At 40.0% G+C, this 12170-nt stretch overlaps 1 protein-coding gene across 11 annotated transcripts in view; it reads right to left on the reverse strand.

Annotated features, from left to right (window-relative positions):
* The window catches only part of RBM47 (RNA binding motif protein 47), a 156026-nt gene that overhangs the window by 81765 nt on the left and 62091 nt on the right, over nucleotides 1-12170 (reverse strand). For all 11 annotated transcript variants that reach the window (XR_002123818.1, XM_019640877.1, XM_019640878.1 and 8 more), the window contains 2 exons: nucleotides 10130-10161; nucleotides 9452-9540 (listed from right to left, as the gene is read on the reverse strand). The gene's annotated coding sequence lies outside the window, so the exon portion shown is untranslated. The remainder of the gene's footprint in view (nucleotides 1-9451; nucleotides 9541-10129; nucleotides 10162-12170) is intronic.

Consider the following 12170-nt stretch of genomic DNA (forward strand, 5'->3'; position numbering starts at 1 on the left):
CTTTCCCATATTTAGTCATACAATTCTAATTTGAATTTTTGCTCTATTGTTTTGGGGATGGCAACGTGCAAGTATATTCCTGGGACTTTCAGCTCCAGGGTTCTGACAGGGCCCAATAACCAACCTCCAGAGAGCGCGCTGCTCTGTTACCCTGGGCCTATTTGGAGTCTCTTGTCAGTTCTAGGGGCCTACTTCTAGCTTGGCTAGCCTTCAGTCTAGTATAAATCTGGTCTGCAGGATGGTTCCAGATTCTGAAAGGGGTGTTGATCTCCTTTGGACACTAGGAGATAGGAGAGGAAGAAGCAGCAGGAAGTGAAGTGAAGATGTTATCTGGAGTTGCTAAGTCTCCCGGAATCTGCCAAAGGCCTTGAAGTGCCCCTGAATCACTCAAGCCCCTTCAGTTCTCTGGAGGGAGCATCAGAGAACTTCATGTGTGTGGCTTCAGAAACCGCTCACCACCTACTCCAGCCTAAACACAGAACCTAAGCAAGGTCCCTGCAGCCCTTGGTGTTTTCCCAAATTGCCCAAGAAAGTAAAGTCTGGAACAGGCGAGGGGAACACACGATCAGTCTACACTGTCCAGCACCCTCTTTCACTGGGACAACATCCACTAGACCAGCAGTTCTCAAAGTGAGGTTCCCTGGAGCCCCCAGGGGACCCTAAGACTCTTTCAGAGGTCAGCAAGGCCATAACTATTTTCATAATAATTCTATTATAATATTTTTGCCTTTTTCACTGCATTGACATTTGCACTAATGATGAAAAGGCAATGGTGGGTAAACTGCTGACACCTCCACACAAAACTGTGCTAGTAATCATAGCATTTTTCATCACCAGACACTCAAAGGTTTTCTGTTATTAAGAGCCAGTTTTTCTTAAGAATATAGTTGAGGAAGCAGGGAAACATTAATTTTAGTATACCTTGACTCTTGAATATATAGCTTTTTAATATTCTGTGTGATGAAATGGGAAGTATGCATAAAGCAGTCTTGCTGCATACCAAATTATGATGCTAGTCTCAAGGAAAATCATTTGTGTGATTGTTTGAGTTACAGAGTGAACTATTGGTGCTTTTGTCATAGAACACCATTTACTTGAATGAATGAATGACAGACAAACTACGGTGATTCAGACTTGCGTATTTGGCAGACATTTTCTAGAAGAATGAATGAAGTGTGCCGGTCACATCAAAGAACACAACTGATAGTATCTGCTTCCAATGACAAAATTCAAGCTTTCAAGCAAAAGTTAAAATTGTGGAGAACTTGTACTCACCACCATGAGCTTGACAGCCTACCAATAATGAAAGGCTTTTCTGATGAGATTAGTTGTCACATTAACAAATGTGATTTTTTAATATTGTATAATGAAATGTGTCAGTATTTAGAAGATCTGCACAACTCAATAAACCAATATTTTCCAAGTGATCAATTCATGATGTTACAGAATAATTCACGGGTAAAAGGTCCATTCAAAGCACAAGATAAACCAGTGGATTTTAATGGAATAGAGTACGAACAGTTCATTGCTATGATTTCAGATTCACAGTAAATAACCTTTAAGAAGGTATCTCATGTAAAGTTTAACTTTAGTATCAAAGAAGAATGTTCAAAACTATCTGAAAAGGCTACTAAAATACTCCTGCCTTATATGAAAAAATGTTCAACATCACTTAGCATTAGGGAAATGCAAATTAAAACCACAATGAGATACCACCTCACCCCGGTCAGAATGGCTATCATCAATAAATCAACAAACAACAAATGCTGGCGAGGCTGTGGGGAAAAGGGAACCCTGGTGCACTGCTGGTGGGACTGCAGGCTGGTGCAGCCATTATGTAAATCAGTATGGAGGCACCTCAAAAATCTGAAAATGGAACTACCTTACGACCCAGCAATCCCACTCTTAGGTATTTATCCAAAAAATCCCAAGACATTAATCCAAAAAAATATATGCACCCCTATGTTCATTGCGGCGTTATTCACAATAGCTAAGACTTGGAAACAACCAAAATGCCCATCGGTAGATGACTGGATTAAGAAACTTTGGTACATTTACACAATGGAGTATTATTCAGCTATAAAGAAGAAGGAAATATATGGATGGAACTAGAGAACATTATGCTAAGTGAAATAAGTCAGTCAGAGAAAGACAAATATCATATGATCTCACTTATACGTGGATTCTAAGGAACTGAATGGATGGGGGAAGTGGATGGAGATAGTCTCAGAGACACAGAGGAAGAACAGAGGGTTGTTAGATGGGAGGGGGTGGGGATGAAGGAGACAGTCCGAGGAATACAATCAATAACGTTGTAAGCATTTCTTAGGGGGCCAGATGGACCAATGCCCTTTTGGGGAGTCCACTTCATAGTTGATGTAGAGGCCTGACCACCGCATTGTATTTCTGAAACTGATGTTGAATAATACTGTATGTCAACTATAATTATATATACATATAACCTCGGGACACGGAGTAGAGTGCGGGAACGGATTCAATGGAATTGTAATAGATAAGCATGATATCGGGGGTGGGAGGGCAGTGGATGGGGGGAGGGGGGTTGTTACTTTGTGAGGGTGAAAAGGGTAACTATTGCATTGTTCTGTACACCTGAAACTAACAATAAAAAAATTAAAAAAAAACAACAACAAAAAACTAGGGCCCTTGATTATTTAGATGAAATGTTTATTTAAATATATATTCAATTAAATGCTTCTTTAAGGAAAAAAAAATACTCCTGCCTTTTCCAACGGTATGTATTTGTGTAGCTAGATTTTCTTTATATACGTCGATGAAAATAGCATATCTCAACAGACTGAAGGCAAAGCAAATATAAGAATACAGCTGACTTCTATCAAGTCAGTCATTTAAGAGATTTGGAAAAAAAATGCAAAATATAAATGATGCACTCTTCTCACCATTTACTTTGTTTGGAAATACAATTTTTTCCCCATAAAAATATTATTCATTTTAACATAAGATTTTACCATTGTTATTTTTGAAGGAACTAATAAATATTTTTAATTTCTTAGCTTGAATTTCTAATGTGGTAAATAGCAACAGATATGACCTACATAAACGAGAGCACTCTGGGTTCCTCAATAAAATTTAAGAATGTAAAGACAGGGTTGCCAGATTTAGCAACAAAAAATGCAAGGCATCCAGTTAAATTTGAATTTCAGATAGACAACAAATGATATTTTAGTATAAGTATCCATACAATATTTGGGACATACTTATATTAAAAAAATTACTTAGTGTTTATCTGAAGTTTGTAACTAATTGAGCATCCTTTATTTTATTTGCCTAAGATGTGCTGAACCCAAAATATGTGAGAAGCACTGCACTAGACCATGCCCCACACATTTGTGCTGAAATACTAATTACAATATTTATTAAGTATCCACTTTGTGCCAGACTTGATGCTAGATCCCTTATATATTCCACGTGTATTACCTCCTCAGTCATCTCCAAATCCTATGTGGCAAGTATTACCATCATCCCTATTTTACAAATGAAGAAACAGAAACCTAAAGAAGTTAAGTGAAACTAATTATTGGTGGAAGGCAAGACAGGAACACACCTGCTCAGACACCAAAATCTTAGTTTGTAACTATTAGGCTTACACTGAACTCTGAATAACGGAAATTCCCAAAGGTGACAGGTTTTTCTACATATTTGCATCTTAAATTTCAATAAATCAATTTCTATTGCTTGTCTTCTCTCTCTCTCTGTGTCACAGCTGTGTGTTCTGCTATCAGAACAATGGTGAACACCAAGGTTGTCAGTACAGTGAGTCAAGGAATTCTATCCAGAACTGGCCATCAGCATTTTGACTTGGAGCCAAGTTTCCTAATGGATGCTTTTCTGGGCATGACAGCAGCATTGTTTTGTAAATTTGGATTTTTATTAAAGGAGGCACACTGAATTATACTAAGGGCAGTTGTGTAGACAGGAGCCAAGGACGATGGAAAAAAAGAGAAAGATTTGCAAAAATCTTTGCAAACTTTGAAAAATAGCCTAGAGGAAAGAATGGGACAAGGAGAGGAGAAAAAAATGGTAGATCAGAGAAGAAAAGATTCCCACTGAAGTATTAATTATGAAAGAGGTGCCTTTTAGAAACTACGACTTGGTAAAAGACGAGCGAGCAGGCCTAGGTAAAAAAGGGGTTCGGGGAAACCCAAAGGCCCAGACGCCTGGCCATGGGGCATCCAAAGGAAAAGGAAAAGAGTCTTTTTTACTTTTAAAACTGTCAACTTAGCAGTTCACCTTAGGCCCACCTGGTAGGGCTATTGTCTCAGTTCAGATCCTGGCCCAGCCCTGCCCTAATGGCAGGGGTCTGCCTCTCCAGTTCAGCCCCTTTATCTGTCCTCTCAATCTAGATCCCTCAAGTGCTGAAAGGAATGTTTGCAGGAGAAAAAAGGGAAAGAATAAAGTGAGATGCAAGCCTGGGCTCCCTCCTTAGATAAACAGGAGGCCAAGGATTCTCACAGCTCTCGACCTTCAAGGGGCCAGAAGTTATTCTTGTGAATGCTGACTCATCAAAGTTCCAAAGTCAAGACCAGAACACACAGACTCTGGATCCAAGGACTCACTTTCCACCATCAAAACAGAGTCAAGGGCCCTGCCTGCTTCAGATATAAAAGTGACAGAGCCAAGTGGCCCAGCCTGTTCCCCACCAGGCCGCTGCCTTTCCCTGTCTTCAGGCTTCTCTAAGGCACAGTGACATGGAGTTTTATTTCACTGTGTTTGAGCCACAGGCCCTGATGACATTTCATAAAGCAATTGTCCTTGAAAAGTGGTTGGATCTGTATGTGAAGGTCACTGGTCATTAGTGTAGAGCCAAACAGTAAATATTTTAGGCTTTGCAGGCCATACAGTTTCTGCTACATATCATTCCTTCTTTTTCTTTTGGTACAATCCTTAAAAATGTAAAAAGCATTCTTAGCTACTAATATAAAACATAGAAAAACAGATGGCAGAGTGGGCCTTAGTTTGCTGATCCCTCCCTTAGAGCAATGGCAAGAGATGGGCAGTTACAATTGGGGGCTTCTGCACACAGTTTGGTTGAATATAGTGTCAAACATTAGGTGTTACATCACCTTCTCACTGACAAAGGCAACCTAATGCTCCGTCACACTTCCCCAAGTCTGACATTCTCTACTTATGGAGTCATGCCACCTTCGCTACGATCCTCTTCAAAGAATAATTTAGCTGTAGATCTGGCAGAGAATTAAACCCTCAAAGGACAGTCATATGTTTGGGAAATTAGATAAATGAGATTTAAAATAAGCTAGAATATTTTTAACCTGCTAGTTTTTATTCTGAGTTTGTGTTTACGTGTACATTTTTGTTTAAAAGTAAACATTCTATATGTATCACAAAATTCCAAGTCTGGAAAACATCCTCTGATATAGCCTTGTTTATAACTGTTTACACATGAGGAAACTATGCCCTACTCTGATTAAATGAGATATATCAAGTCACATGCTAATTGGCAGAAGAAGAGCTGGAGCTAGAAACTTGGTTTCTTCATTTCCAAATTAGCTCTCTTTTTACTGCTCTACTTAATAGAACATTGCCAAATTCATACCAAAAATTCAATTGAACAAATACTTATAAAGTATTTCCGACATGCCCAGCACTGGCTAGGTGCTCCAGGAATACAAAAGAAGTATAAGAGAGGGTTCTTGCCCATAAAAAGCTTTTGGTGTCACTGAGAAAACAAGGCACACACGCAAAACAAATACATTCTCTCTGACATTGTTATGTAACTATTTGGCGAAAACAGGGCTAATAAAAGTTTCTATAATGATAGAAACATTCTCTGTCTTTGCCCTTCAATATGGTGGCCAGTAGCCACGTGTGGTTATTGAGCACTTGAAATGTGGGTAGTGCAACTAAGAAGTGAAATTTTAACTGTATTTAATTTTAATTAATCTAAATTCAAATAGCCACATGTGGCTCCCATGTTGGACATCACAGGTCTGAAAGAATGGTTATATGTCTGAATGGAAAATCTGTTAACATTTGGTCATTTCTCCCTCCTGTGCCTATGGCAGAAACCAGTACTGATCACAGAACTCGTCCCTCTGGGCACACACAGGCTCTCAGGAGTCTCCATGAAACATATTTTCAATTGCCTGGACCTGAGCTATAACACGAAATCTATTTGCCATCCTGTATACAGATAAAAGGTGACAAAAGTGAGCTGGAGGAGGAAGTACTTGAGCTGAACCCAGCAAGGTAACATTTGCACAGGTGAAGAGGAAAGGACAGAGTGGGGGGCTCTGCATGTAGAGACCAGCATGTGCAAAGGAACTGGAAAGCGTTCTCCAGAGTCTGTGAAGGGAGGGTGCTGGCAGGCAGGCAGGGAACGTTGTGGTGGGTGTGGTGGAGATAAAGGAACAGGCAGAGGGGTGGGTCTAGATTAAGGAGACCTTTGGATTCCAGGAGTTTGGACTTCTCTCAAGAGCAATAGGAACCCCTGAAGATTTAAGAAGTAAAGAATAAGAACTAAAGAAAAACACGTTTTAGGAAGGCAAATCTGATAGGAGCCACAGAATGGGTTGCATAGTGGATGTATACATTCAGAGACCAGGAAGAAGGATTTTCCACTAATGGTTTTTGGTTTTCCTTTAGGAAAGTAATACTTATTAAAGAATATGTATAAATCACAGAAAATCAAATATAAAATGAAAACTAGACCTTTACCATTCAAACGCAACCACTGTTGGCATTTTGATTGGTTTCTTGCAGGTATTCTTTTCCTCTTTTCTTGGCTATTGCAATAATTCAGGAATAAAGTTAGGACTGGGACTAAGAAGGTGGTAGTGTGAATAAAGAGGAAAGGCTAAAAAATAAATTTTTAAGCAAGGCAGCAGGGTAAAGAGGCAAGACCATTAGCATCAAGGGACCCGAGTTCTAGCCCTGCCTATTTCAATGGGCCTCCTCTCAGCCCCCAGACTTGGTTTCCTCATTTTATGGTCAAGGTATGGTCTAGATCAGCCTCTTAACCTCTTCCTATTGGTGCCTAATTAAGGGTCAGATGATATTTTCGAGACATTCTGCCCACCCCCCAGACCTAAAGCGAAACTAAAACATGCGTATACGTATGTCCATGTGTATTTTAAGTGAACATCACATATACATACATAGCAGGGGGTGTCATAAGACAAAAATGTTCCCTTGATCTTCAAGCTGCAGCAACAGCATATATAGCCTGTTGCAATCTACAAGATTTTAGGTATAAAGTAATTAAACCATATAGTCTAAGCAGTGTTGTAGGGCAGATGTGGAGATGTATAATAGTTCCCGGGACATGGAAACAGGGGATCCATTCTCAGGTAGGATGCTGCCCCAAGCAGTGACAGTGTTTTCCAAGGAGCCGAAGGTTTTTAGGGCCCAATCCATCCTCTCAGGCCATAAAAAAAGCAAAAACACAAACAGCTGCTAGAGAACACAAATTATGCTCTCCAAAAAAAAAAGCAATGCGTAGCCAGTCACCAAGTTAATAAGCAAAAGTGTAAACCAGCGGTTGTCCAAATGGGACCTACATGAGGCTCAATTACGGAGTTTTCAAAAAGTACTGATGATTGGGCTCCTCCTAAGACCAATGAAATCAGAGTCTCAGGGGGTGGGGTCTGTGCATTGGTATTTTTTTTAAGTTCTCAAAATGACTGAAAACTGAAGCACAAGCAAATGTCCCACAGCAAGAACAGTTGGAGGAGCAGTATGGGATCCAGGTGTGACCGACGGTGCTCTCAGCCATCCTTGTTAAGAGGTGCAGCCAGTTCCTTACTGAGGAGAAACTGAAGGCCAACCCAGAACCCACCGTGACACTTTATAATTGGCATATTAAACTATACGTGGTTTCTGCTTCAGAGTGCAGGCTCTGTTATTTTCAATACGTCCCTTGGTCATTTTCACTGAACCATGTATTAGAGAACTCCTGGGGGCTTGAAGAGCATAATTTGTGTTCTCTAGCAGCTAGTAGTTATTTATTTTCATCATCACCTCTAGGGTTCCTTCTAACTCCAACATTTTATGATTTTAAGAATCACTAGGTGACTGACTGCACAAACGGAGATGAACAAAATCAGTAGGTCCTGACATACCTAGATTTAAAGGCTTGGTCTGTGTTCAGCCCCCTTTCACTCCAGCCGGAGTTCTCAATAGCCACTTCATTCATTCCCTAAGAGGTGCCTTGTATTTTGCGAACCTTCGTCTTAGTTTCAAACGAACCTCACTTATGGCGCAGACACAGAACTTTGGTCATTCTTGATGGAAGCAATGTGGTGGTTCTGTTACTGTTATTTCTTGGCAGCACAGATACCGACCAGTACGGCTAAAGGGAATGTCAGACATTCTTTTTCTGTCTGCCCTTGTTGCAGCAATTGCCGACACCTAGGGGAACCTGTTTGAACCAATGCACGGCCTTGGATGAGTCTCCAACTTAGCATAACTTTGATGCATGTCTAATGACTGGTTGGAAGACCTTGTTCTTGGAAACCTCAGGGCTGACATTTGAGTGTTGCCCATGAAATTTGCCTAAGGGTTCAATGCTGACATTAGCCACAGATTTCAGTTTCATAACCTTGAAGTATTCTTGCTTTCCACAGCACCAAATACCTCCCTACAAAGCGTGATGCCGTCACTGAGCTGTTGTTCTGCCAAAAGACACACACATTTTGTTCATGCTCATAGCTTTCTTTTTCTTTATTCATGATGGGAACAAACCTCTTCCTTTTAGGAAGACAGTCTTCCTTTTGTAGGCAAATGTCTGCTTGTCAGACATAATGTTATTGGTTGAGTCACAGTCCACATCCACGGCTCTACTTTTTCGGTTTTCAAAATGGGTTAGCTTGTTTTGCAAATAGCATGTCATCAAGGAGCAGGTTGCCAAAGGAGCCACCAGCTCTATGAAACTTCTTTTTTTTTTTTTAGCTGAGCCATCCTGCCACCTGTTGGCAGCTCAGCGGCAGCTCAGCTCGGGCTGGGCATCGAACCACTGTTGCTCAGAGCTCGCTCTCTTGAGCGAGCTCTTAACCAACTGAGCCACTTGGCCGGCCCCTCTATGAAACTTTTGACCATGCAAATGAAATAATTTGAAAAGGGGAAATCATCCAGTTTGGAATTAGCCACAAACTCCCTGGGAAAACCTATTATTCCCTAGGAAAACCAGTTTTTCCAAGCATGTGTTCACCTGGGTCCGGAAAACAACCTCAGGATCATCCTAGCCACAGGAATGCCTAGTTATAAAGCCACTGGTTGACTGTATCCACAAGGGGCTAAGTGTGGGGTGGGTCCAGTTACTCTGACACCAAGTCTTTTTGGAAAGTTCTTCCGCTTATGTCACTGTGGTAATTACACATGGATCAATATAAACTATTAATACAAAGGACTTCAGGGTTACTTTTGCATAAGTTCTCAACATCAGCAGGCTCCATACCTGAAGTAGCACTTTGGTGAACTGGATCAGAGATCAGAAAAAAGCAAGAAGTCCAGTCAAGAAGGTGATGAGTTTATTCTCTGGTAAATCTGGGTACAGATAACAAAAGAGATCCATTAACTTCTACTGCATTTTTTTAAATACCATTAAATACTTAGTTATGATGTTACTTTTTTCTAATTCATTCCTATTTTATTGTTAGTATTTCTTCCTAACTAAATGCTTAAACTTTTATTCTTAAATTCTTCTGGGGCAAGGATTATGTCTGAATCATCTTTGTATCCCTATGCACCTGCCCCAGTTATCTTTCATATGGGGGTTCTTTGTAGGGTTATTCATTTGAGTCAAATTAAATTATGGGCCTTTAGTAATAAGTTATGGGGTACCAAATAAATAGTAAGAAGTCATATGTGATGGAAAAACATCTCTTCTACTTTCAGGTGAAAAGCAGAAAAGGCACATTTAAAACCTACCTTTGTCTAAAAAAAACAAAACAAAAAACCTGCCTTTGGGGATTGCCTTCAACATTCTGATGTCGTTTTGTGACAGGTCCTTATTAGTGGCTGACTATAAAAAAGAGAATCTATTTCATCTCACTTGCTTGACCTTTGCGTGTTTGTTCTTCAGTAAGTTTCCTTCATGTGGACCATAGGAGTTGTGCAACTGTAAAAATCTTACCTTAAGTCCTATTTGAGTTACAGTCTGCCTTCCTGGAAAGAAAAAAAAGATGGGAAGGTCATTTTCTAAAAGGTATACCTTCTGGTAAGTTTTAGGGATTTGGGGGACATTTGCTTCTAAGAGATCTGTGACTTCACTAAATGGCAACTGCAATTCAGAAACATGAAGAACCATTTTACCATAGAAACAAGGTTTTAAGTAGCCTATCTCTTTCTCCTTTTCAAAAGCAACTTGCATTTTCAACTTGTAGGTAAAACAATATCCACTTCTTAATTAGCTTACTTGGAATGGAAATCTAGGCTATGATGAGTAGGAAAGAGTCAGCACTCAAAACGTTTTACTATTTTATTTAAAGTTTCCATCAGGAACTCCATGGCTTTTTTTCCCCTTCGCCTTTCCTAGGCATCTCCACCATCTGACTTCTGATGTTTTTATCTTGATGGAGGAGCACAGACGTCATGTTGTATGAGAAAAATCACATAATGATCTAGATGTTAATTTTTTAAAAGGACTGGCCAAAGAGGTCACCAAAAGTTCATACTAAAAGTTCAAATTTCTTTATATCAATCATAGCCAGTGATTCTCTTTCCTTCTATATGGGGAAAACAGACCAATCTTATCTAAGACTGAGGTAAATATCTATCTATCTATCTATCTATCTATCTATCTATCTATATATATATATATATATATTAGGCCTGTTAAAAAGATCTATCTAGCTCTGGTCAGCCCCTACACTCATGAGACCTCTTTAATAAATGACCACAACAAATTCACTCATGATTAAGAAACCAGCAAGCCTGAGAAGGCATTGGGGTTCCGTGTGTATGTGTGTTTGTACAGGTACGTGTGTGAATTTCTGAATCTGTCAGTTTAGTTACTGGTAAGAGTGCCTCAGCTCAGCAAAACTCTTGATAGAAAATGTCAACAGAGAGCACTAAAATTTGAAGCCTGAGAATCTCATAATGATCCCAAAGCGGAAGCAGGGTTATGTAGCTGGCTTCTGTCTATTCTATTTAAACGATCTATTTTTTTAAAATCTGGCCTTTTGGTGGGGGAAATCATGCCAATGATCACCCTTCTCTGATGCCACTAAGAGAGTAGAGAAAAAGAAAAGAGCACATTTGTTGACGAAAACAATCTCTCACTAGAAGCTGGTCACCTCTGTGGGAAGTAGGTGAGGGAAATTAAGAACATAGATACGGAGAGAATTCGAAGGACTGGCAGGAAAACAGGACTTGGGATCTAGCCCTGGGAAATAACACCATTAGAGAAGGAAGAATTTATGTCTGAACCACAAAAATAAAAACTCTGATCATCAGTTTGAAATCAATCTGTATGGGGTTTTGAAGATTGTTCCAGAAATTTGACTAATTTGACTAATTGTTTCTCAATTGGTATAGTCACTACTGCCTGCCTCCAATCTCTCCCTGCCTAGTCAACCATTTCTTCTTATGGTAATCTCAGTTAAAACACCATTTAAATTCCAAGAAACCTTCCCTGATGGTCTCCCCTCCCACTAACGATTAGGTTAGTGCCTCCAATTTTAAACTCCCTTAACTTCTTACACTTCTTCAACCCACTCATTACTCTTTTATTATATAATGTCTGCCTTGGCTACTATGGCAGCTTTCTAGGGGCAGGAATCCAATCCTTTCAGACTTCACCTCTTAATTACTCAGTGCCTAGCACATAGTAGATGCTCAGAAAATGTTTATTAACTGTATCCCCACTGACTTAAGGATTAGTGTACTATCCCCAAGAGGCCCTAGAAAATGCAAGTTCTGCCTATCTTCAAGCCTAGAAAAACCAGGCCCATGTGGCTTGGGGAATCTTGCTCATTCATGGCATTCATTCTATAAGATGGTATTTTCCGACACAAAGGAACATGAATGTGGATTTGAACTCATTCAGAGATAAGTGGACGCTGACACATCGTTCTGAGGGCACAGCACCGAGTATTTCAGTTGCAAGTCCCATGATGTTAACCGCTGAAGGGGAGCCCGGCTTTGCATAAGAGTGTCTGATTCTGGAATCAGGT

This window comes from Hipposideros armiger, unplaced genomic scaffold (assembly GCF_001890085.2).
Source record: "Hipposideros armiger isolate ML-2016 unplaced genomic scaffold, ASM189008v1 scaffold_53, whole genome shotgun sequence".
Lineage (NCBI taxonomy): Eukaryota > Metazoa > Chordata > Mammalia > Chiroptera > Hipposideridae > Hipposideros > Hipposideros armiger.